Below are 25,500 nucleotides of genomic sequence, written 5' to 3' on the forward strand. Positions count from 1 at the left end.
AAAAGTATTAGTTTCAGAATAAAAATCTTTGGTGTGTGGATGCATTCTTACATGGTCGACCCTCATGAAAAAAATTGGCGCATTTGCATCAAAAATCATGACTTGAGGCCGAACTATAAATACATCAGCTCTTCGAACATTCACATGCATGACATTATCACACGCACGACTTTTACACCATGAATGCTATTCTCAAAAGTATTAGTTTCAGATTAAAAATCTTTGGTGTGTGGATGCATTCTGACATGGTCGACCCTCATTAAAAAAAATTGGCGCAACTGCACGAAAAATCATCACTTGATGTCGAACTATAAATACATCAGCGATTTGAACATTATCACATGCATGACTTTTACGCCATGAGAGCTATTCTCAAAAGTATTAGTTTCAGAATAAAAATCTTTGGTGTGTGGATGCATTCTTACATGGTCGACCCTCATGAAAAAAATTGGCGCATTTGCATCAAAAATGATGACTTGAGGCCGAACTATCAATACATCAGCGATTCGATCATTGTCACATGCATGACATTATCACACGCACGACTTTTACACCATGAATGCTATTCTCAAAAGTATTAGTTTCAGAATAAAAATCTTTGGTGTGTGGATGCATTCTGACATGGTCGACCCTCATGAAAAAAATTGGCGCAACTGCATTAAAAATCATGACTTGAAGTCGAACTATAAATACATCAGCGATTTGAACATTATCACATGCATGACTTTTACGCCATGAGAGCTATTCTCAAAAGTATTAGTTTCAGAATAAAAATCTTTGGTGTGTGGATGCATTCTTACATGGTCGACCTGCATGAAGAAAATTGGCGCAACTGCATCAAAAATCATGACTTGAGGCCGAACAATAAATACATTAGCGATTCGAACATTTTCACATTCATGACTTTTACGCCATGAGAGCTATTCTCAAAAGTATTAGTTTCAGAATAAAAATCTTTGGTGTGTGGATGCATTCTTACATCGTCGACCCTCATGAAAAAAATTGGCGCATTTGCATCAAAAATCATGACTTGAGGCCGAACTATAAATACATCAGCGATTCGATCATTGTCACATGCATGACATTATCACACGCACGACTTTTACACCATGAATGCTATTCTCAAAAGTATTAGTTTCAGAATAAAAATCTTTTGTGTGTGGATGCATTCTTACATGGTCGATCCTCATGAAAAAAATTGGCGCAACTGCATTAAAAATCATGACTTGGGGTCGAACTATAAATACATCAGCGATTTGAACATTATCACATGCATGACTTTTACACCATGAGAGCTATTCTCAAAAGTATTTGTTTCAGAATAAAAATCTTTTGTGTGTGAATGCATTCTTACATGGTCGACCTTCATGAAAAAAATGGGCGCAACTGCATCAAAAATAATGACTTGAGGCTGAACTATAAATACATCAGCAATTTGAACATTTTCACATTCATGACTTTTACACCATGAGAGCTATTCTCAAAAGTATTAGTTTCAGAATAAAAATCTTTGGTGTGTGGATGCATTCTTACATGGTCGACCCTCATGAAAAAAATTGGCGCATTTGCATCAAAAATCATGACTTGAGGCCGAACTATAAATACATCAGCGATTCGATCATTGTCACATGCATGACATTATAACACGCACCACTTTTACACCATGAATGCTATTCTCAAAAGTATTAGTTTCAGAATAAAAATCTTTGGTGTGTGGATGCATTCTTACATGGTCGACCCTCATGAAAAAAATTGGCGCAACTGCATTAAAAATCATGACTTGAGGTCGAACTATAAATACATTAGCGATTCGAACATTTTCACATTCATGACTTTTACGCCATGAGAGCTATTCTCAAAAGTATTAGTTTCAGAATAAAAATCTTTGGTGTGTGGATGCATTCTTACATGGTCGACCCTCATGAAAAAAATTGGCGCAACTGCATTAAAAATCATCACTTGAGGTCGAACTATAAATACATTAGCGATTCGAACATTTTCACATTCATGACTTTTACGCCATGAGAGCTATTCTCAAAAGTATTAGTTTCAGAATAAAAATCTTTGGTGTGTGGATGCATTCTTACATGGTCGACCTTCATGAAAAAAATTGGTGCAACTGCATCAAAAATAATGACTTCAGGCTGAACTATAAATACATCAGCGATTTGAACATTTTCACATTCATGACTTTTACACCATGAGAGCTATTCTCAAAAGTATTAGTTTCAGAATAAAAATCTTTGGTGTGTGGATGCATTCTTACATGGTCGACCCTCATGAAAAAAATTGGCGCATTTGCATCAAAAATCATGACTTGAGGCCGAACTATAAATACATCAGCGATTCGATCATTATCACATGCATGACATTATCACACGCACGACTTTTACACCATGAATGCTATTCTCAAAAGTATTAGTTTCAGAATAAAAATCTTTGGTGTGTGGATGCATTCTTACATGGTCGACCCTCATGAAAAAAATTGGCGCAACTGCATTAAAAATCATGACTTGAGGTCGAACTCTAAATACGTCAGCGATTCGAACATTATCAAATGCATGACTTTTACACCATGAGAGCTATTCTCAAAAGTATTAGTTTCAGAATAAAAATCTTTGGTGTGTGGATGCATTCTTACATGGTCGACCCTCATGAAAAAAATTGGCGCAACTGCATCAAAAATCATGACTTGAGGCCGAACAATAAATACATTAGCGATTCGAACATTTTCACATTCATCACTTTTACGCCATGAGAGCTATTCTCAAAAGTATTAGTTTCAGAATAAAAATCTTTTGTGTGTGGATGCATTCTTACATGGTCGACCCTCATGAAAAAAATTGGCGCAACTGCATCAAAAATCATAACTTGAGGCCGAACTATAAATACATCAGCGATTCGATCATTATCACATGCATGACATTATCACACGCACGACTTTTACACCATGAATGCTATTCTCAAAAGTAATAGTTTCAGATTAAAAATCTTTGGTGTGTGGATGCATTCTGACATGGTCGACCCTCATTAAAAAAAATTGGCGCAACTGCACGAAAAATCATCACTTGATGTCGAACTATAAATACATCAGCGATTTGAACATTATCACATGCATGACTTTTACGCCATGAGAGCTATTCTCAAAAGTATTAGTTTCAGAATAAAAATCTTTGGTGTGTGGATGCATTCTTACATGGTCGACCCTCATGAAAAAAATTGGCGCATTTGCATCAAAAATGATGACTTGAGGCCGAACTATCAATACATCAGCGATTCGATCATTGTCACATGCATGACATTATCACACGCACGACTTTTACACCATGAATGCTATTCTCAAAAGTATTAGTTTCAGAATAAAAATCTTTGGTGTGTGGATGCATTCTGACATGGTCGACCCTCATGAAAAAAATTGGCGCAACTGCATTAAAAATCATGACTTGAAGTCGAACTATAAATACATCAGCGATTTGAACATTATCACATGCATGACTTTTACGCCATGAGAGCTATTCTCAAAAGTATTAGTTTCAGAATAAAAATCTTTGGTGTGTGGATGCATTCTTACATGGTCGACCTGCATGAAGAAAATTGGCGCAACTGCATCAAAAATCATGACTTGAGGCCGAACAATAAATACATTAGCGATTCGAACATTTTCACATTCATGACTTTTACGCCATGAGAGCTATTCTCAAAAGTATTAGTTTCAGAATAAAAATCTTTGGTGTGTGGATGCATTCTTACATCGTCGACCCTCATGAAAAAAATTGGCGCATTTGCATCAAAAATCATGACTTGAGGCCGAACTATAAATACATCAGCGATTCGATCATTGTCACATGCATGACATTATCACACGCACGACTTTTACACCATGAATGCTATTCTCAAAAGTATTAGTTTCAGAATAAAAATCTTTTGTGTGTGGATGCATTCTTACATGGTCGATCCTCATGAAAAAAATTGGCGCAACTGCATTAAAAATCATGACTTGGGGTCGAACTATAAATACATCAGCGATTTGAACATTATCACATGCATGACTTTTACACCATGAGAGCTATTCTCAAAAGTATTTGTTTCAGAATAAAAATCTTTTGTGTGTGAATGCATTCTTACATGGTCGACCTTCATGAAAAAAATGGGCGCAACTGCATCAAAAATAATGACTTGAGGCTGAACTATAAATACATCAGCAATTTGAACATTTTCACATTCATGACTTTTACACCATGAGAGCTATTCTCAAAAGTATTAGTTTCAGAATAAAAATCTTTGGTGTGTGGATGCATTCTTACATGGTCGACCCTCATGAAAAAAATTGGCGCATTTGCATCAAAAATCATGACTTGAGGCCGAACTATAAATACATCAGCGATTCGATCATTGTCACATGCATGACATTATAACACGCACCACTTTTACACCATGAATGCTATTCTCAAAAGTATTAGTTTCAGAATAAAAATCTTTGGTGTGTGGATGCATTCTTACATGGTCGACCCTCATGAAAAAAATTGGCGCAACTGCATTAAAAATCATGACTTGAGGTCGAACTATAAATACATTAGCGATTCGAACATTTTCACATTCATGACTTTTACGCCATGAGAGCTATTCTCAAAAGTATTAGTTTCAGAATAAAAATCTTTGGTGTGTGGATGCATTCTTACATGGTCGACCCTCATGAAAAAAATTGGCGCAACTGCATTAAAAATCATCACTTGAGGTCGAACTATAAATACATTAGCGATTCGAACATTTTCACATTCATGACTTTTACGCCATGAGAGCTATTCTCAAAAGTATTAGTTTCAGAATAAAAATCTTTGGTGTGTGGATGCATTCTTACATGGTCGACCTTCATGAAAAAAATTGGTGCAACTGCATCAAAAATAATGACTTCAGGCTGAACTATAAATACATCAGCGATTTGAACATTTTCACATTCATGACTTTTACACCATGAGAGCTATTCTCAAAAGTATTAGTTTCAGAATAAAAATCTTTGGTGTGTGGATGCATTCTTACATGGTCGACCCTCATGAAAAAAATTGGCGCATTTGCATCAAAAATCATGACTTGAGGCCGAACTATAAATACATCAGCGATTCGATCATTATCACATGCATGACATTATCACACGCACGACTTTTACACCATGAATGCTATTCTCAAAAGTATTAGTTTCAGAATAAAAATCTTTGGTGTGTGGATGCATTCTTACATGGTCGACCCTCATGAAAAAAATTGGCGCAACTGCATTAAAAATCATGACTTGAGGTCGAACTCTAAATACGTCAGCGATTCGAACATTATCAAATGCATGACTTTTACACCATGAGAGCTATTCTCAAAAGTATTAGTTTCAGAATAAAAATCTTTGGTGTGTGGATGCATTCTTACATGGTCGACCCTCATGAAAAAAATTGGCGCAACTGCATCAAAAATCATGACTTGAGGCCGAACAATAAATACATTAGCGATTCGAACATTTTCACATTCATCACTTTTACGCCATGAGAGCTATTCTCAAAAGTATTAGTTTCAGAATAAAAATCTTTTGTGTGTGGATGCATTCTTACATGGTCGACCCTCATGAAAAAAATTGGCGCAACTGCATCAAAAATCATAACTTGAGGCCGAACTATAAATACATCAGCGATTCGATCATTGTCACATGCATGACATTATCACACGCACGACTTTTACACCATGAATGCTATTCTCAAAAGTATTAGTTTCAGAATAAAAATCTTTTGTGTGTGGATGCATTCTGACATGGTCGACCCTCATGAAAAAAATTGGCGCAACTGCATTAAAAATCATCACTTGAGGTCGAACTATAAATACATCAGCGATTTGAACATCATCACATGCATGACTTTTACGCCATGAGAGCTATTCTCAAAAGTATTAGTTTCAGAATAAAAATCTTTGGTGTGTGGATGCATTCTGACATGGTCGACCCTCATGAAAAAAATTGGCGCAACTGCATGAAAAATCATCACTTGATGTCGAACTATAAATACATTAGCGATTCGAACATTATCACATGCATGACTTTTACACCATGAAAGCTATTCTCAAAATTATTAGTTTCAGAATAAAAAACTTTGGTGTGTGAATGCATTCTTACATGGTCGACCCTCATGAAAAAAATTGGCGCAACTGCATTAAAAATCATGACTTGAGGTCGAACTATAAATACATCAGCGATTCCATCATTATCACATGCATGACTTTTACACCATGAGAGCTATTCTCAAAAGTATTAGTTTCAGAATAAAAATCTTTGGTGTGTGGATGCATTCTTACATGGTCGACCCTCATGAAAAAAATTGGCGCAACTGCATTAAAAATCATGACTTGGGGTCGAACTATAAATACATCAACGATTTGAACATTATCACATGCATGACTTTTACACCATGAATGCTATTCTCAAAATTATTAGTTTCAGAATAAAAAAAATTGGTGTGTGAATGCATTCTTAAATCGTCGACCCTCATGAAAAAAATTGGCGCAACTGCATTAAAAATCATGACTTGAGGTCGAACTATAAATACATCAGCGATTCGATCATTATCACATGCATGACTTTTACACCATGAGAGCTATTCTCAAAAGTATTAGTTTCAGAATAAAATATTTGGTGTGTGGATGCATTCTTACATGGTCGACCCTCATGAAAAAAATTGGCGCAACTGCATTAAAAATCATGACTTGGGGTCGAACTATAAATACATCAGCGATTTGAACATTATCACATGCATGACTTTTACACCATGAGAGCTATTCTCAAAAGTATTAGTTTCAGAATAAAAATCTTTGGTGTGTGAATGCATTCTTACATGGTCGACCTTCATGAAAAAAATTGGCGCAACTGCATCAAAAATAATGACTTGAGGCTGAACTATAAATACATCAGCGATTTGAACATTTTCACATTCATGACTTTTACACCATGAGAGCTATTCTCAAAAGTATTAGTTTCAGAATAAAAATCTTTGGTGTGTGGATGCATTCTTACATGGTCGACCCTCATGAAAAAAATTGGCGCATTTGCCTCAAAAATCATGACTTGAGGCCGAACAATAAATACATCAGTGATTCGATCATTGTCACATGCATGACATTATAACACGCACCACTTTTACACCATGAATGCTATTCTCAAAAGTATTAGTTTCAGAATAAAAATCTTTGGTGTGTGGATGCATTCTTACATGGTCGACCCTCATGAAAAAAATTGGCGCAACTGCATTAAAAATCATGACTTGAGGTCGAACTATAAATACGTCAGCGATTTGAACATTATCACATGCATGACTTTTACGCCATGAGAGCTATTCTTAAAAGTATTAGTTTCAGAATAAAAATATTTGGTGTGTGGATGCATTCTTACATGGTCGACCCTCATGAAAAAAATTGGCGCAACTGCATTAAAAATCATGACTTGAGGTCGAACTATAAATATATTAGCGATTCGAACATTTTCACATTCATGACTTTTACGCCATGAGAGCTATTCTCAAAAGTATTAGTTTCAGAATAAAAATCTTTGGTGTGTGGATGCATTCTTACATGGTCGACCCTCATGAAAAAAATTGGCATAACTGCATCAAAAATCATGACTTGAGACGGAACAATAAATACATTAGCGATTCGAACATTTTCACATTCATGACTTTTACGCCATGAGAGCTATTCTCAAAAGTATTAGTTTCAGAATAAAAATCTTTGGTGTGTGGATGCATTCTTACATGGTCGACCCTCATGAAAAAAATTGGCGCAACTGCATTAAAAATCATCACTTGAGGTCGAACTATAAATACATCAGCGATTCGATCATTGTCACATGCATGACATTATCACACGCACGACTTTTACACCATGAATGCTATTCTCAAAAGTATTAGTTTCAGAATAAAAATCTTTTGTGTGTGGATGCATTCTGACATGGTCGACCCTCATGAAAAAAATTGGCGCAACTGCATTAAAAATCATCACTTGAGGTCGAACTATAAATACATCAGCGATTTGAACATCATCACATGCATGACTTTTACACCATGAGAGCTATTCTCAAAAGTATTAGTTTCAGAATAAAAATCTTTGGTGTGTGGATGCATTCTGACATGGTCGAGCCTCATGAAAAAAATTGGCGCAACTGCATGAAAAATCATCACTTGATGTCGAACTATAAATACATTAGCGATTCGAACATTATCACATGCATGACTTTTACACCATGAAAGCTATTCTCAAAATTATTAGTTTCAGAATAAAAAACTTTGGTGTGTGAATGCATTCTTACATGGTCGACCCTCATGAAAAAAATTGGCGCAACTGCATTAAAAATCATGACTTGAGGTCGAACTATAAATACATCAGCGATTCCATCATTATCACATGCATGACTTTTACACCATGAGAGCTATTCTCAAAAGTATTAGTTTCAGAATAAAAATCTTTGGTGTGTGGATGCATTCTTACATGGTCGACCCTCATGAAAAAAATTGGCGCATTTGCATCAAAAATCATGACTTGAGGCCGAACTATAAATACATCAGCGATTCGATCATTGTCACATGCATGACATTATAACACGCACCACTTTTACACCATGAATGCTATTCTCAAAAGTATTAGTTTCAGAATAAAAATCTTTGGTGTGTGGATGCATTCTTACATGGTCGACCCTCATGAAAAAAATTGGCGCAACTGCATTAAAAATCATGACTTGAGGTCGAACTATAAATACATTAGCGATTCGAACATTTTCACATTCATGACTTTTACGCCATGAGAGCTATTCTCAAAAGTATTAGTTTCAGAATAAAAATCTTTGGTGTGTGGATGCATTCTTACATGGTCGACCCTCATGAAAAAAATTGGCGCAACTGCATTAAAAATCATCACTTGAGGTCGAACTATAAATACATTAGCGATTCGAACATTTTCACATTCATGACTTTTACGCCATGAGAGCTATTCTCAAAAGTATTAGTTTCAGAATAAAAATCTTTGGTGTGTGGATGCATTTTTACATGGTCGACCTTCATGAAAAAAATTGGTGCAACTGCATCAAAAATAATGACTTCAGGCTGAACTATAAATACATCAGCGATTTGAACATTTTCACATTCATGACTTTTACACCATGAGAGCTATTCTCAAAAGTATTAGTTTCAGAATAAAAATCTTTGGTGTGTGGATGCATTCTTACATGGTCGACCCTCATGAAAAAAATTGGCGCATTTGCATCAAAAATCATGACTTGAGGCCGAACTATAAATACATCAGCGATTCGATCATTATCACATGCATGACATTATCACACGCACGACTTTTACACCATGAATGCTATTCTCAAAAGTATTAGTTTCAGAATAAAAATCTTTGGTGTGTGGATGCATTCTTACATGGTCGACCCTCATGAAAAAAATTGGCGCAACTGCATTAAAAATCATGACTTGAGGTCGAACTCTAAATACGTCAGCGATTCGAACATTATCAAATGCATGACTTTTACACCATGAGAGCTATTCTCAAAAGTATTAGTTTCAGAATAAAAATCTTTGGTGTGTGGATGCATTCTTACATGGTCGACCCTCATGAAAAAAATTGGCGCAACTGCATCAAAAATCATGACTTGAGGCCGAACAATAAATACATTAGCGATTCGAACATTTTCACATTCATCACTTTTACGCCATGAGAGCTATTCTCAAAAGTATTAGTTTCAGAATAAAAATCTTTTGTGTGTGGATGCATTCTTACATGGTCGACCCTCATGAAAAAAATTGGCGCAACTGCATCAAAAATCATAACTTGAGGCCGAACTATAAATACATCAGCGATTCGATCATTGTCACATGCATGACATTATCACACGCACGACTTTTACACCATGAATGCTATTCTCAAAAGTATTAGTTTCAGAATAAAAATCTTTTGTGTGTGGATGCATTCTGACATGGTCGACCCTCATGAAAAAAATTGGCGCAACTGCATTAAAAATCATCACTTGAGGTCGAACTATAAATACATCAGCGATTTGAACATCATCACATGCATGACTTTTACGCCATGAGAGCTATTCTCAAAAGTATTAGTTTCAGAATAAAAATCTTTGGTGTGTGGATGCATTCTGACATGGTCGACCCTCATGAAAAAAATTGGCGCAACTGCATGAAAAATCATCACTTGATGTCGAACTATAAATACATTAGCGATTCGAACATTATCACATGCATGACTTTTACACCATGAAAGCTATTCTCAAAATTATTAGTTTCAGAATAAAAAACTTTGGTGTGTGAATGCATTCTTACATGGTCGACCCTCATGAAAAAAATTGGCGCAACTGCATTAAAAATCATGACTTGAGGTCGAACTATAAATACATCAGCGATTCCATCATTATCACATGCATGACTTTTACACCATGAGAGCTATTCTCAAAAGTATTAGTTTCAGAATAAAAATCTTTGGTGTGTGGATGCATTCTTACATGGTCGACCCTCATGAAAAAAATTGGCGCAACTGCATTAAAAATCATGACTTGGGGTCGAACTATAAATACATCAACGATTTGAACATTATCACATGCATGACTTTTACACCATGAATGCTATTCTCAAAATTATTAGTTTCAGAATAAAAAAAATTGGTGTGTGAATGCATTCTTAAATCGTCGACCCTCATGAAAAAAATTGGCGCAACTGCATTAAAAATCATGACTTGAGGTCGAACTATAAATACATCAGCGATTCGATCATTATCACATGCATGACTTTTACACCATGAGAGCTATTCTCAAAAGTATTAGTTTCAGAATAAAATATTTGGTGTGTGGATGCATTCTTACATGGTCGACCCTCATGAAAAAAATTGGCGCAACTGCATTAAAAATCATGACTTGGGGTCGAACTATAAATACATCAGCGATTTGAACATTATCACATGCATGACTTTTACACCATGAGAGCTATTCTCAAAAGTATTAGTTTCAGAATAAAAATCTTTGGTGTGTGAATGCATTCTTACATGGTCGACCTTCATGAAAAAAATTGGCGCAACTGCATCAAAAATAATGACTTGAGGCTGAACTATAAATACATCAGAAATTTGAAAATTTTCACATTCATGACTTTTACACCATGAGAGCTATTCTCAAAAGTATTAGTTTCAGAATAAAAATCTTTGGTGTGTGGATGCATTCTTACATGGTCGACCCTCATGAAAAAAATTGGCGCATTTGCCTCAAAAATCATGACTTGAGGCCGAACAATAAATACATCAGTGATTCGATCATTGTCACATGCATGACATTATAACACGCACCACTTTTACACCATGAATGCTATTCTCAAAAGTATTAGTTTCAGAATAAAAATCTTTGGTGTGTGGATGCATTCTTACATGGTCGACCCTCATGAAAAAAATTGGCGCAACTGCATTAAAAATCATGACTTGAGGTCGAACTATAAATACGTCAGCGATTTGAACATTATCACATGCATGACTTTTACGCCATGAGAGCTATTCTTAAAAGTATTAGTTTCAGAATAAAAATATTTGGTGTGTGGATGCATTCTTACATGGTCGACCCTCATGAAAAAAATTGGCGCAACTGCATTAAAAATCATGACTTGAGGTCGAACTATAAATATATTAGCGATTCGAACATTTTCACATTCATGACTTTTACGCCATGAGAGCTATTCTCAAAAGTATTAGTTTCAGAATAAAAATCTTTGGTGTGTGGATGCATTCTTACATGGTCGACCCTCATGAAAAAAATTGGCATAACTGCATCAAAAATCATGACTTGAGACGGAACAATAAATACATTAGCGATTCGAACATTTTCACATTCATGACTTTTACGCCATGAGAGCTATTCTCAAAAGTATTAGTTTCAGAATAAAAATCTTTGGTGTGTGGATGCATTCTTACATGGTCGACCCTCATGAAAAAAATTGGCGCAACTGCATTAAAAATCATCACTTGAGGTCGAACTATAAATACATCAGCGATTCGATCATTGTCACATGCATGACATTATCACACGCACGACTTTTACACCATGAATGCTATTCTCAAAAGTATTAGTTTCAGAATAAAAATCTTTTGTGTGTGGATGCATTCTGACATGGTCGACCCTCATGAAAAAAATTGGCGCAACTGCATTAAAAATCATCACTTGAGGTCGAACTATAAATACATCAGCGATTTGAACATCATCACATGCATGACTTTTACACCATGAGAGCTATTCTCAAAAGTATTAGTTTCAGAATAAAAATCTTTGGTGTGTGGATGCATTCTGACATGGTCGAGCCTCATGAAAAAAATTGGCGCAACTGCATGAAAAATCATCACTTGATGTCGAACTATAAATACATTAGCGATTCGAACATTATCACATGCATGACTTTTACACCATGAAAGCTATTCTCAAAATTATTAGTTTCAGAATAAAAAACTTTGGTGTGTGAATGCATTCTTACATGGTCGACCCTCATGAAAAAAATTGGCGCAACTGCATTAAAAATCATGACTTGAGGTCGAACTATAAATACATCAGCGATTCCATCATTATCACATGCATGACTTTTACACCATGAGAGCTATTCTCAAAAGTATTAGTTTCAGAATAAAAATCTTTGGTGTGTGGATGCATTCTTACATGGTCGACCCTCATGAAAAAAATTGGCGCATTTGCATCAAAAATCATGACTTGAGGCCGAACTATAAATACATCAGCGATTCGATCATTGTCACATGCATGACATTATAACACGCACCACTTTTACACCATGAATGCTATTCTCAAAAGTATTAGTTTCAGAATAAAAATCTTTGGTGTGTGGATGCATTCTTACATGGTCGACCCTCATGAAAAAAATTGGCGCAACTGCATTAAAAATCATGACTTGAGGTCGAACTATAAATACATTAGCGATTCGAACATTTTCACATTCATGACTTTTACGCCATGAGAGCTATTCTCAAAAGTATTAGTTTCAGAATAAAAATCTTTGGTGTGTGGATGCATTCTTACATGGTCGACCCTCATGAAAAAAATTGGCGCAACTGCATTAAAAATCATCACTTGAGGTCGAACTATAAATACATTAGCGATTCGAACATTTTCACATTCATGACTTTTACGCCATGAGAGCTATTCTCAAAAGTATTAGTTTCAGAATAAAAATATTTGGTGTGTGGATGCATTCTTACATGGTCGACCTTCATGAAAAAAATTGGTGCAACTGCATCAAAAATAATGACTTCAGGCTGAACTATAAATACATCAGCGATTTGAACATTTTCACATTCATGACTTTTACACCATGAGAGCTATTCTCAAAAGTATTAGTTTCAGAATAAAAATCTTTGGTGTGTGGATGCATTCTTACATGGTCGACCCTCATGAAAAAAATTGGCGCATTTGCATCAAAAATCATGACTTGAGGCCGAACTATAAATACATCAGCGATTCGATCATTATCACATGCATGACATTATCACACGCACGACTTTTACACCATGAATGCTATTCTCAAAAGTATTAGTTTCAGAATAAAAATCTTTGGTGTGTGGATGCATTCTTACATGGTCGACCCTCATGAAAAAAATTGGCGCAACTGCATTAAAAATCATGACTTGAGGTCGAACTCTAAATACGTCAGCGATTCGAACATTATCAAATGCATGACATTATCACACGCACGACTTTTACACCATGAATGCTATTCTCAAAAGTATTAGTTTCAGAATAAAAATCTTTGGTGTGTGGATGCATTCTTACATGGTCGACCCTCATGAAAAAAATTGGCGCAACTGCATCAAAAATCATGACTTGAGGCCGAACAATAAATACATTAGCGATTCGAACATTTTCACATTCATCACTTTTACGCCATGAGAGCTATTCTCAAAAGTATTAGTTTCAGAATAAAAATCTTTTGTGTGTGGATGCATTCTTACATGGTCGACCCTCATGAAAAAAATTGGCGCAACTGCATCAAAAATCATAACTTGAGGCCGAACTATAAATACATCAGCGATTCGATCATTGTCACATGCATGACATTATCACACGCACGACTTTTACACCATGAATGCTATTCTCAAAAGTATTAGTTTCAGAATAAAAATCTTTGGTGTGTGGATGCATTCTTACATGGTCGACCCTCATGAAAAAAATTGGCGCAACTGCATTAAAAATCATGACTTGGGGTCGAACTATAAATACATCAACGATTTGAACATTATCACATGCATGACTTTTACACCATGAATGCTATTCTCAAAATTATTAGTTTCAGAATAAAAAAAATTGGTGTGTGAATGCATTCTTAAATCGTCGACCCTCATGAAAAAAATTGGCGCAACTGCATTAAAAATCATGACTTGAGGTCGAACTATAAATACATCAGCGATTCGATCATTATCACATGCATGACTTTTACACCATGAGAGCTATTCTCAAAAGTATTAGTTTCAGAATAAAATATTTGGTGTGTGGATGCATTCTTACATGGTCGACCCTCATGAAAAAAATTGGCGCAACTGCATTAAAAATCATGACTTGGGGTCGAACTATAAATACATCAGCGATTTGAACATTATCACATGCATGACTTTTACACCATGAGAGCTATTCTCAAAAGTATTAGTTTCAGAATAAAAATCTTTGGTGTGTGAATGCATTCTTACATGGTCGACCTTCATGAAAAAAATTGGCGCAACTGCATCAAAAATAATGACTTGAGGCTGAACTATAAATACATCAGCGATTTGAACATTTTCACATTCATGACTTTTACACCATGAGAGCTATTCTCAAAAGTATTAGTTTCAGAATAAAAATCTTTGGTGTGTGGATGCATTCTTACATGGTCGACCCTCATGAAAAAAATTGGCGCATTTGCCTCAAAAATCATGACTTGAGGCCGAACAATAAATACATCAGTGATTCGATCATTGTCACATGCATGACATTATAACACGCACCACTTTTACACCATGAATGCTATTCTCAAAAGTATTAGTTTCAGAATAAAAATCTTTGGTGTGTGGATGCATTCTTACATGGTCGACCCTCATGAAAAAAATTGGCGCAACTGCATTAAAAATCATGACTTGAGGTCGAACTATAAATACGTCAGCGATTTGAACATTATCACATGCATGACTTTTACGCCATGAGAGCTATTCTTAAAAGTATTAGTTTCAGAATAAAAATATTTGGTGTGTGGATGCATTCTTACATGGTCGACCCTCATGAAAAAAATTGGCGCAACTGCATTAAAAATCATGACTTGAGGTCGAACTATAAATATATTAGCGATTCGAACATTTTCACATTCATGACTTTTACGCCATGAGAGCTATTCTCAAAAGTATTAGTTTCAGAATAAAAATCTTTGGTGTGTGGATGCATTCTTACATGGTCGACCCTCATGAAAAAAATTGGCATAACTGCATCAAAAATCATGACTTGAGACGGAACAATAAATACATTAGCGATTCGAACATTTTCACATTCATGACTTTTACGCCATGAGAGCTATTCTCAAAAGTATTAGTTTCAGAATAAAAATCTTTGGTGTGTGGATGCATTCTTACATGGTCGACCCTCATGAAAAAAATTGGCGCAACTGCATTAAAAATCATCACTTGAGGTCGAACTATAAATACATCAGCGATTCGATCATTGTCACATGCATGACATTATCACACGCACGACTTTTACACCATGAATGCTATTCTCAAAAGTATTAGTTTCAGAATAAAAATCTTTTGTGTGTGGATGCATTCTGACATGGTCGACCCTCATGAAAAAAATTGGCGCAACTGCATTAAAAATCATCACTTGAGGTCGAACTATAAATACATCAGCGATTTGAACATCATCACATGCATGACTTTTACACCATGAGAGCTATTCTCAAAAGTATTAGTTTCAGAATAAAAATCTTTGGTGTGTGGATGCATTCTGACATGGTCGAGCCTCATGAAAAAAATTGGCGCAACTGCATGAAAAATCATCACTTGATGTCGAACTATAAATACATTAGCGATTCGAACATTATCACATGCATGACTTTTACACCATGAAAGCTATTCTCAAAATTATTAGTTTCAGAATAAAAAACTTTGGTGTGTGAATGCATTCTTACATGGTCGACCCTCATGAAAAAAATTGGCGCAACTGCATTAAAAATCATGACTTGAGGTCGAACTATAAATACATCAGCGATTCCATCATTATCACATGCATGACTTTTACACCATGAGAGCTATTCTCAAAAGTATTAGTTTCAGAATAAAAATCTTTGGTGTGTGGATGCATTCTTACATGGTCGACCCTCATGAAAAAAATTGGCGCATTTGCATCAAAAATCATGACTTGAGGCCGAACTATAAATACATCAGCGATTCGATCATTGTCACATGCATGACATTATAACACGCACCACTTTTACACCATGAATGCTATTCTCAAAAGTATTAGTTTCAGAATAAAAATCTTTGGTGTGTGGATGCATTCTTACATGGTCGACCCTCATGAAAAAAATTGGCGCAACTGCATTAAAAATCATGACTTGAGGTCGAACTATAAATACATTAGCGATTCGAACATTTTCACATTCATGACTTTTACGCCATGAGAGCTATTCTCAAAAGTATTAGTTTCAGAATAAAAATCTTTGGTGTGTGGATGCATTCTTACATGGTCGACCCTCATGAAAAAAATTGGCGCAACTGCATTAAAAATCATCACTTGAGGTCGAACTATAAATACATTAGCGATTCGAACATTTTCACATTCATGACTTTTACGCCATGAGAGCTATTCTCAAAAGTATTAGTTTCAGAATAAAAATATTTGGTGTGTGGATGCATTCTTACATGGTCGACCTTCATGAAAAAAATTGGTGCAACTGCATCAAAAATAATGACTTCAGGCTGAACTATAAATACATCAGCGATTTGAACATTTTCACATTCATGACTTTTACACCATGAGAGCTATTCTCAAAAGTATTAGTTTCAGAATAAAAATCTTTGGTGTGTGGATGCATTCTTACATGGTCGACCCTCATGAAAAAAATTGGCGCATTTGCATCAAAAATCATGACTTGAGGCCGAACTATAAATACATCAGCGATTCGATCATTATCACATGCATGACATTATCACACGCACGACTTTTACACCATGAATGCTATTCTCAAAAGTATTAGTTTCAGAATAAAAATCTTTGGTGTGTGGATGCATTCTTACATGGTCGACCCTCATGAAAAAAATTGGCGCAACTGCATTAAAAATCATGACTTGAGGTCGAACTCTAAATACGTCAGCGATTCGAACATTATCAAATGCATGACATTATCACACGCACGACTTTTACACCATGAATGCTATTCTCAAAAGTATTAGTTTCAGAATAAAAATCTTTGGTGTGTGGATGCATTCTTACATGGTCGACCCTCATGAAAAAAATTGGCGCAACTGCATCAAAAATCATGACTTGAGGCCGAACAATAAATACATTAGCGATTCGAACATTTTCACATTCATCACTTTTACGCCATGAGAGCTATTCTCAAAAGTATTAGTTTCAGAATAAAAATCTTTTGTGTGTGGATGCATTCTTACATGGTCGACCCTCATGAAAAAAATTGGCGCAACTGCATCAAAAATCATAACTTGAGGCCGAACTATAAATACATCAGCGATTCGATCATTGTCACATGCATGACATTATCACACGCACGACTTTTACACCATGAATGCTATTCTCAAAAGTATTAGTTTCAGAATAAAAATCTTTTGTGTGTGGATGCATTCTGACATGGTCGACCCTCATGAAAAAAATTGGCGCAACTGCATTAAAAATCATCACTTGAGGTCGAACTATAAATACATCAGCGATTTGAACATCATCACATGCATGACTTTTACGCCATGAGAGCTATTCTCAAAAGTATTAGTTTCAGAATAAAAATCTTTGGTGTGTGGATGCATTCTGACATGGTCGACCCTCATGAAAAAAATTGGCGCAACTGCATGAAAAATCATCACTTGATGTCGAACTATAAATACATTAGCGATTCGAACATTATCACATGCATGACTTTTACACCATGAAAGCTATTCTCAAAATTATTAGTTTCAGAATAAAAAACTTTGGTGTGTGAATGCATTCTTACATGGTCGACCCTCATGAAAAAAATTGGCGCAACTGCATTAAAAATCATGACTTGAGGTCGAACTATAAATACATCAGCGATTCCATCATTATCACATGCATGACTTTTACACCATGAGAGCTATTCTCAAAAGTATTAGTTTCAGAATAAAAATCTTTGGTGTGTGGATGCATTCTTACATGGTCGACCCTCATGAAAAAAATTGGCGCAACTGCATTAAAAATCATGACTTGGGGTCGAACTATAAATACATCAACGATTTGAACATTATCACATGCATGACTTTTACACCATGAATGCTATTCTCAAAATTATTAGTTTCAGAATAAAAAAAATTGGTGTGTGAATGCATTCTTAAATCGTCGACCCTCATGAAAAAAATTGGCGCAACTGCATTAAAAATCATGACTTGAGGTCGAACTATAAATACATCAGCGATTCGATCATTATCACATGCATGACTTTTACACCATGAGAGCTATTCTCAAAAGTATTAGTTTCAGAATAAAATATTTGGTGTGTGGATGCATTCTTACATGGTCGACCCTCATGAAAAAAATTGGCGCAACTGCATTAAAAATCATGACTTGGGGTCGAACTATAAATACATCAGCGATTTGAACATTATCACATGCATGACTTTTACACCATGAGAGCTATTCTCAAAAGTATTAGTTTCAGAATAAAAATCTTTGGTGTGTGGATGCATTCTTACATGGTCGACCCTCATGAAAAAAATTGGCGCATTTGCCTCAAAAATCATGACTTGAGGCCGAACAATAAATACATCAGTGATTCGATCATTGTCACATGCATGACATTATAACACGCACCACTTTTACACCATGAATGCTATTCTCAAAAGTATTAGTTTCAGAATAAAAATCTTTGGTGTGTGGATGCATTCTTACATGGTCGACCCTCATGAAAAAAATTGGCGCAACTGCATTAAAAATCATGACTTGAGGTCGAACTATAAATACGTCAGCGATTTGAACATTATCACATGCATGACTTTTACGCCATGAGAGCTATTCTTAAAAGTATTAGTTTCAGAATAAAAATATTTGGTGTGTGGATGCATTCTTACATGGTCGACCCTCATGAAAAAAATTGGCGCAACTGCATTAAAAATCATGACTTGAGGTCGAACTATAAATATATTAGCGATTCGAACATTTTCACATTCATGACTTTTACGCCATGAGAGCTATTCTCAAAAGTATTAGTTTCAGAATAAAAATCTTTGGTGTGTGGATGCATTCTTACATGGTCGACCCTCATGAAAAAAATTGGCATAACTGCATCAAAAATCATGACTTGAGACGGAACAATAAATACATTAGCGATTCGAACATTTTCACATTCATGACTTTTACGCCATGAGAGCTATTCTCAAAAGTATTAGTTTCAGAATAAAAATCTTTGGTGTGTGGATGCATTCTTACATGGTCGACCCTCATGAAAAAAATTGGCGCAACTGCATTAAAAATCATCACTTGAGGTCGAACTATAAATACATCAGCGATTCGATCATTGTCACATGCATGACATTATCACACGCACGACTTTTACACCATGAATGCTATTCTCAAAAGTATTAGTTTCAGAATAAAAATCTTTTGTGTGTGGATGCATTCTGACATGGTCGACCCTCATGAAAAAAATTGGCGCAACTGCATTAAAAATCATCACTTGAGGTCGAACTATAAATACATCAGCGATTTGAACATCATCACATGCATGACTTTTACACCATGAGAGCTATTCTCAAAAGTATTAGTTTCAGAATAAAAATCTTTGGTGTGTGGATGCATTCTGACATGGTCGAGCCTCATGAAAAAAATTGGCGCAACTGCATGAAAAATCATCACTTGATGTCGAACTATAAATACATTAGCGATTCGAACATTATCACATGCATGACTTTTACACCATGAAAGCTATTCTCAAAATTATTAGTTTCAGAATAAAAAACTTTGGTGTGTGAATGCATTCTTACATGGTCGACCCTCATGAAAAAAATTGGCGCAACTGCATTAAAAATCATGACTTGAGGTCGAACTATAAATACATCAGCGATTCCATCATTATCACATGCATGACTTTTACACCATGAGAGCTATTCTCAAAAGTATTAGTTTCAGAATAAAAATCTTTGGTGTGTGGATGCATTCTTACATGGTCGACCCTCATGAAAAAAATTGGCGCAACTGCATTAAAAATCATGACTTGGGGTCGAACTATAAATACATCAACGATTTGAACATTATCACATGCATGACTTTTACACCATGAATGCTATTCTCAAAATTATTAGTTTCAGAATAAAAAAAATTGGTGTGTGAATGCATTCTTAAATGGTCGACCCTCATGAAAAAAATTGGTGCAACTGCATTAAAAATCATGACTTGAGGTCGAACTATAAATACATCAGCGATTCGATCATTATCACATGCATGACTTTTACACCATGAGAGCTATTCTCAAAAGTATTAGTTTCAGAATAAAATATTTGGTGTGTGGATGCATTCTTACATGGTCGACCCTCATGAAAAAAATTGGCGCAACTGCATTAAAAATCATGACTTGAGGTCGAACTATAAATACGTCAGCGATTTGAACATTATCACATGCATGACTTTTACGCCATGAGAGCTATTCTTAAAAGTATTAGTTTCAGAATAAAAATATTTGGTGTGTGGATGCATTCTTACATGGTCGACCCTCATGAAAAAAATTGGCGCAACTGCATTAAAAATCATGACTTGAGGTCGAACTATAAATACATTAGCGATTCGAACATTTTCACATTCATGACTTTTACGCCATGAGAGCTATTCTCAAAAGTATTAGTTTCAGAATAAAAATCTTTGGTGTGTGGATGCATTCTTACATGGTCGACCCTCATGAAAAAAATTGGCATAACTGCATCAAAAATCATGACTTGAGGCCGAACAATAAATACATTAGCGATTCGAACATTTTCACATTCATGACTTTTACGCCATGAGAGCTATTCTCAAAAGTATTAGTTTCAGAATAAAAATCTTTGGTGTGTTGATGCATTCTTACATGGTCGACCCTCATGAAAAAAATTGGCGCAACTGCATCAAAAATCATGACTTGAGGCCGAACTATAAATACATCAGCGATTCGATCATTGTCACATGCATGACATTATCACACGCACGACTTTAACACCATGAATGCTATTCTCAAAAGTATTAGTTTCAGAATAAAAATCTTTTGTGTGTGGATGCATTCTGACATGGTCGACCCTCATGAAAAAAATTGGCGCAACTGCATTAAAAATCATCACTTGAGGTCGAACTATAAATACATCAGCGATTTGAACATCATCACATGCATGACTTTTACACCATGAGAGCTATTCTCAAAAGTATTAGTTTCAGAATAAAAATCTTTGGTGTGTGGATGCATTCTGACATGGTCGAGCCTCATGAAAAAAATTGGCGCAACTGCATGAAAAATCATCACTTGATGTCGAACTATAAATACATTAGCGATTCGAACATTATCACATGCATGACTTTTACACCATGAAAGCTATTCTCAAAATTATTAGTTTCAGAATAAAAAACTTTGGTGTGTGAATGCATTCTTACATGGTCGACCCTCATGAAAAAAATTGGCGCAACTGCATTAAAAATCATGACTTGAGGTCGAACTATAAATACATCAGCGATTCCATCATTATCACATGCATGACTTTTACACCATGAGAGCTATTCTCAAAAGTATTAGTTTCAGAATAAAAATCTTTGGTGTGTGGATGCATTCTTACATGGTCGACCCTCATGAAAAAAATTGGCGCATTTGCATCAAAAATCATGACTTGAGGCCGAACTATAAATACATCAGCGATTCGATCATTGTCACATGCATGACATTATAACACGCACCACTTTTACACCATGAATGCTATTCTCAAAAGTATTAGTTTCAGAATAAAAATCTTTGGTGTGTGGATGCATTCTTACATGGTCGACCCTCATGAAAAAAATTGGCGCAACTGCATTAAAAATCATCACTTGAGGTCGAACTATAAATACATCAGCGATTTGAACATCATCACATGCATGACTTTTACACCATGAGAGCTATTCTCAAAAGTATTAGTTTCAGAATAAAAATCTTTGGTGTGTGGATGCATTCTGACATGGTCGAGCCTCATGAAAAAAATTGGCGCAACTGCATGAAAAATCATCACTTGATGTCGAACTATAAATACATTAGCGATTCGAACATTATCACATGCATGACTTTTACACCATGAAAGCTATTCTCAAAATTATTAGTTTCAGAATAAAAAACTTTGGTGTGTGAATGCATTCTTACATGGTCGACCCTCATGAAAAAAATTGGCGCAACTGCATTAAAAATCATGACTTGAGGTCGAACTATAAATACATCAGCGATTCCATCATTATCACATGCATGACTTTTACACCATGAGAGCTATTCTCAAAAGTATTAGTTTCAGAATAAAAATCTTTGGTGTGTGGATGCATTCTTACATGGTCGACCCTCATGAAAAAAATTGGCGCATTTGCATCAAAAATCATGACTTGAGGCCGAACTATAAATACATCAGCGATTCGATCATTGTCACATGCATGACATTATAACACGCACCACTTTTACACCATGAATGCTATTCTCAAAAGTATTAGTTTCAGAATAAAAATCTTTGGTGTGTGGATGCATTCTTACATGGTCGACCCTCATGAAAAAAATTGGCGCAACTGCATTAAAAATCATGACTTGAGGTCGAACTATAAATACATTAGCGATTCGAACATTTTCACATTCATGACTTTTACGCCATGAGAGCTATTCTCAAAAGTATTAGTTTCAGAATAAAAATCTTTGGTGTGTGGATGCATTCTTACATGGTCGACCCTCATGAAAAAAATTGGCGCAACTGCATTAAAAATCATCACTTGAGGTCGAACTATAAATACATTAGCGATTCGAACATTTTCACATTCATGACTTTTACGCCATGAGAGCTATTCTCAAAAGTATTAGTTTCAGAATAAAAATATTTGGTGTGTGGATGCATTCTTACATGGTCGACCTTCATGAAAAAAATTGGTGCAACTGCATCAAAAATAATGACTTCAGGCTGAACTATAAATACATCAGCGATTTGAACATTTTCACATTCATGACTTTTACACCATGAGAGCTATTCTCAAAAGTATTAGTTTCAGAATAAAAATCTTTGGTGTGTGGATGCATTCTTACATGGTCGACCCTCATGAAAAAAATTGGCGCAACTGCATCAAAAATCATGACTTGAGGCCGAACAATAAATACATTAGCGATTCGAACATTTTCACATTCATCACTTTTACGCCATGAGAGCTATTCTCAAAAGTATTAGTTTCAGAATAAAAATCTTTGGTGTGTGAATGCATTCTTACATGGTCGACCTTCATGAAAAAAATTGGCGCAACTGCATCAAAAATAATGACTTGAGGCTGAACTATAAATACATCAGCGATTTGAACATTTTCACATTCATGACTTTTACACCATGAGAGCTATTCTCAAAAGTATTAGTTTCAGAATAAAAATCTTTGGTGTGTGGATGCATTCTTACATGGTCGACCCTCATGAAAAAAATTGGCGCATTTGCCTCAAAAATCATGACTTGAGGCCGAACAATAAATACATCAGTGATTCGATCATTGTCACATGCATGACATTATAACACGCACCACTTTTACACCATGAATGCTATTCTCAAAAGTATTAGTTTCAGAATAAAAATCTTTGGTGTGTGGATGCATTCTTACATGGTCGACCCTCATGAAAAAAATTGGCGCAACTGCATTAAAAATCATGACTTGAGGTCGAACTATAAATACGTCAGCGATTTGAACATTATCACATGCATGACTTTTACGCCATGAGAGCTATTCTTAAAAGTATTAGTTTCAGAATAAAAATATTTGGTGTGTGGATGCATTCTTACATGGTCGACCCTCATGAAAAAAATTGGCGCAACTGCATTAAAAATCATGACTTGAGGTCGAACTATAAATATATTAGCGATTCGAACATTTTCACATTCATGACTTTTACGCCATGAGAGCTATTCTCAAAAGTATTAGTTTCAGAATAAAAATCTTTGGTGTGTGGATGCATTCTTACATGGTCGACCCTCATGAAAAAAATTGGCATAACTGCATCAAAAATCATGACTTGAGACGGAACAATAAATACATTAGCGATTCGAACATTTTCACATTCATGACTTTTACGCCATGAGAGCTATTCTCAAAAGTATTAGTTTCAGAATAAAAATCTTTGGTGTGTGGATGCATTCTTACATGGTCGACCCTCATGAAAAAAATTGGCGCAACTGCATTAAAAATCATCACTTGAGGTCGAACTATAAATACATCAGCGATTCGATCATTGTCACATGCATGACATTATCACACGCACGACTTTTACACCATGAATGCTATTCTCAAAAGTATTAGTTTCAGAATAAAAATCTTTTGTGTGTGGATGCATTCTGACATGGTCGACCCTCATGAAAAAAATTGGCGCAACTGCATTAAAAATCATCACTTGAGGTCGAACTATAAATACATCAGCGATTTGAACATCATCACATGCATGACTTTTACACCATGAGAGCTATTCTCAAAAGTATTAGTTTCAGAATAAAAATCTTTGGTGTGTGGATGCATTCTGACATGGTCGAGCCTCATGAAAAAAATTGGCGCAACTGCATGAAAAATCATCACTTGATGTCGAACTATAAATACATTAGCGATTCGAACATTATCACATGCATGACTTTTACACCATGAAAGCTATTCTCAAAATTATTAGTTTCAGAATAAAAAACTTTGGTGTGTGAATGCATTCTTACATGGTCGACCCTCATGAAAAAAATTGGCGCAACTGCATTAAAAATCATGACTTGAGGTCGAACTATAAATACATCAGCGATTCCATCATTATCACATGCATGACTTTTACACCATGAGAGCTATTCTCAAAAGTATTAGTTTCAGAATAAAAATCTTTGGTGTGTGGATGCATTCTTACATGGTCGACCCTCATGAAAAAAATTGGCGCAACTGCATTAAAAATCATGACTTGGGGTCGAACTATAAATACATCAACGATTTGAACATTATCACATGCATGACTTTTACACCATGAATGCTATTCTCAAAATTATTAGTTTCAGAATAAAAAAAAT

Source organism: Haliotis cracherodii, unplaced genomic scaffold (assembly GCF_022045235.1).
Source record: "Haliotis cracherodii isolate W230 unplaced genomic scaffold, xgHalCrac1.p SCAF_19, whole genome shotgun sequence".
NCBI lineage: Eukaryota > Metazoa > Mollusca > Gastropoda > Lepetellida > Haliotidae > Haliotis > Haliotis cracherodii.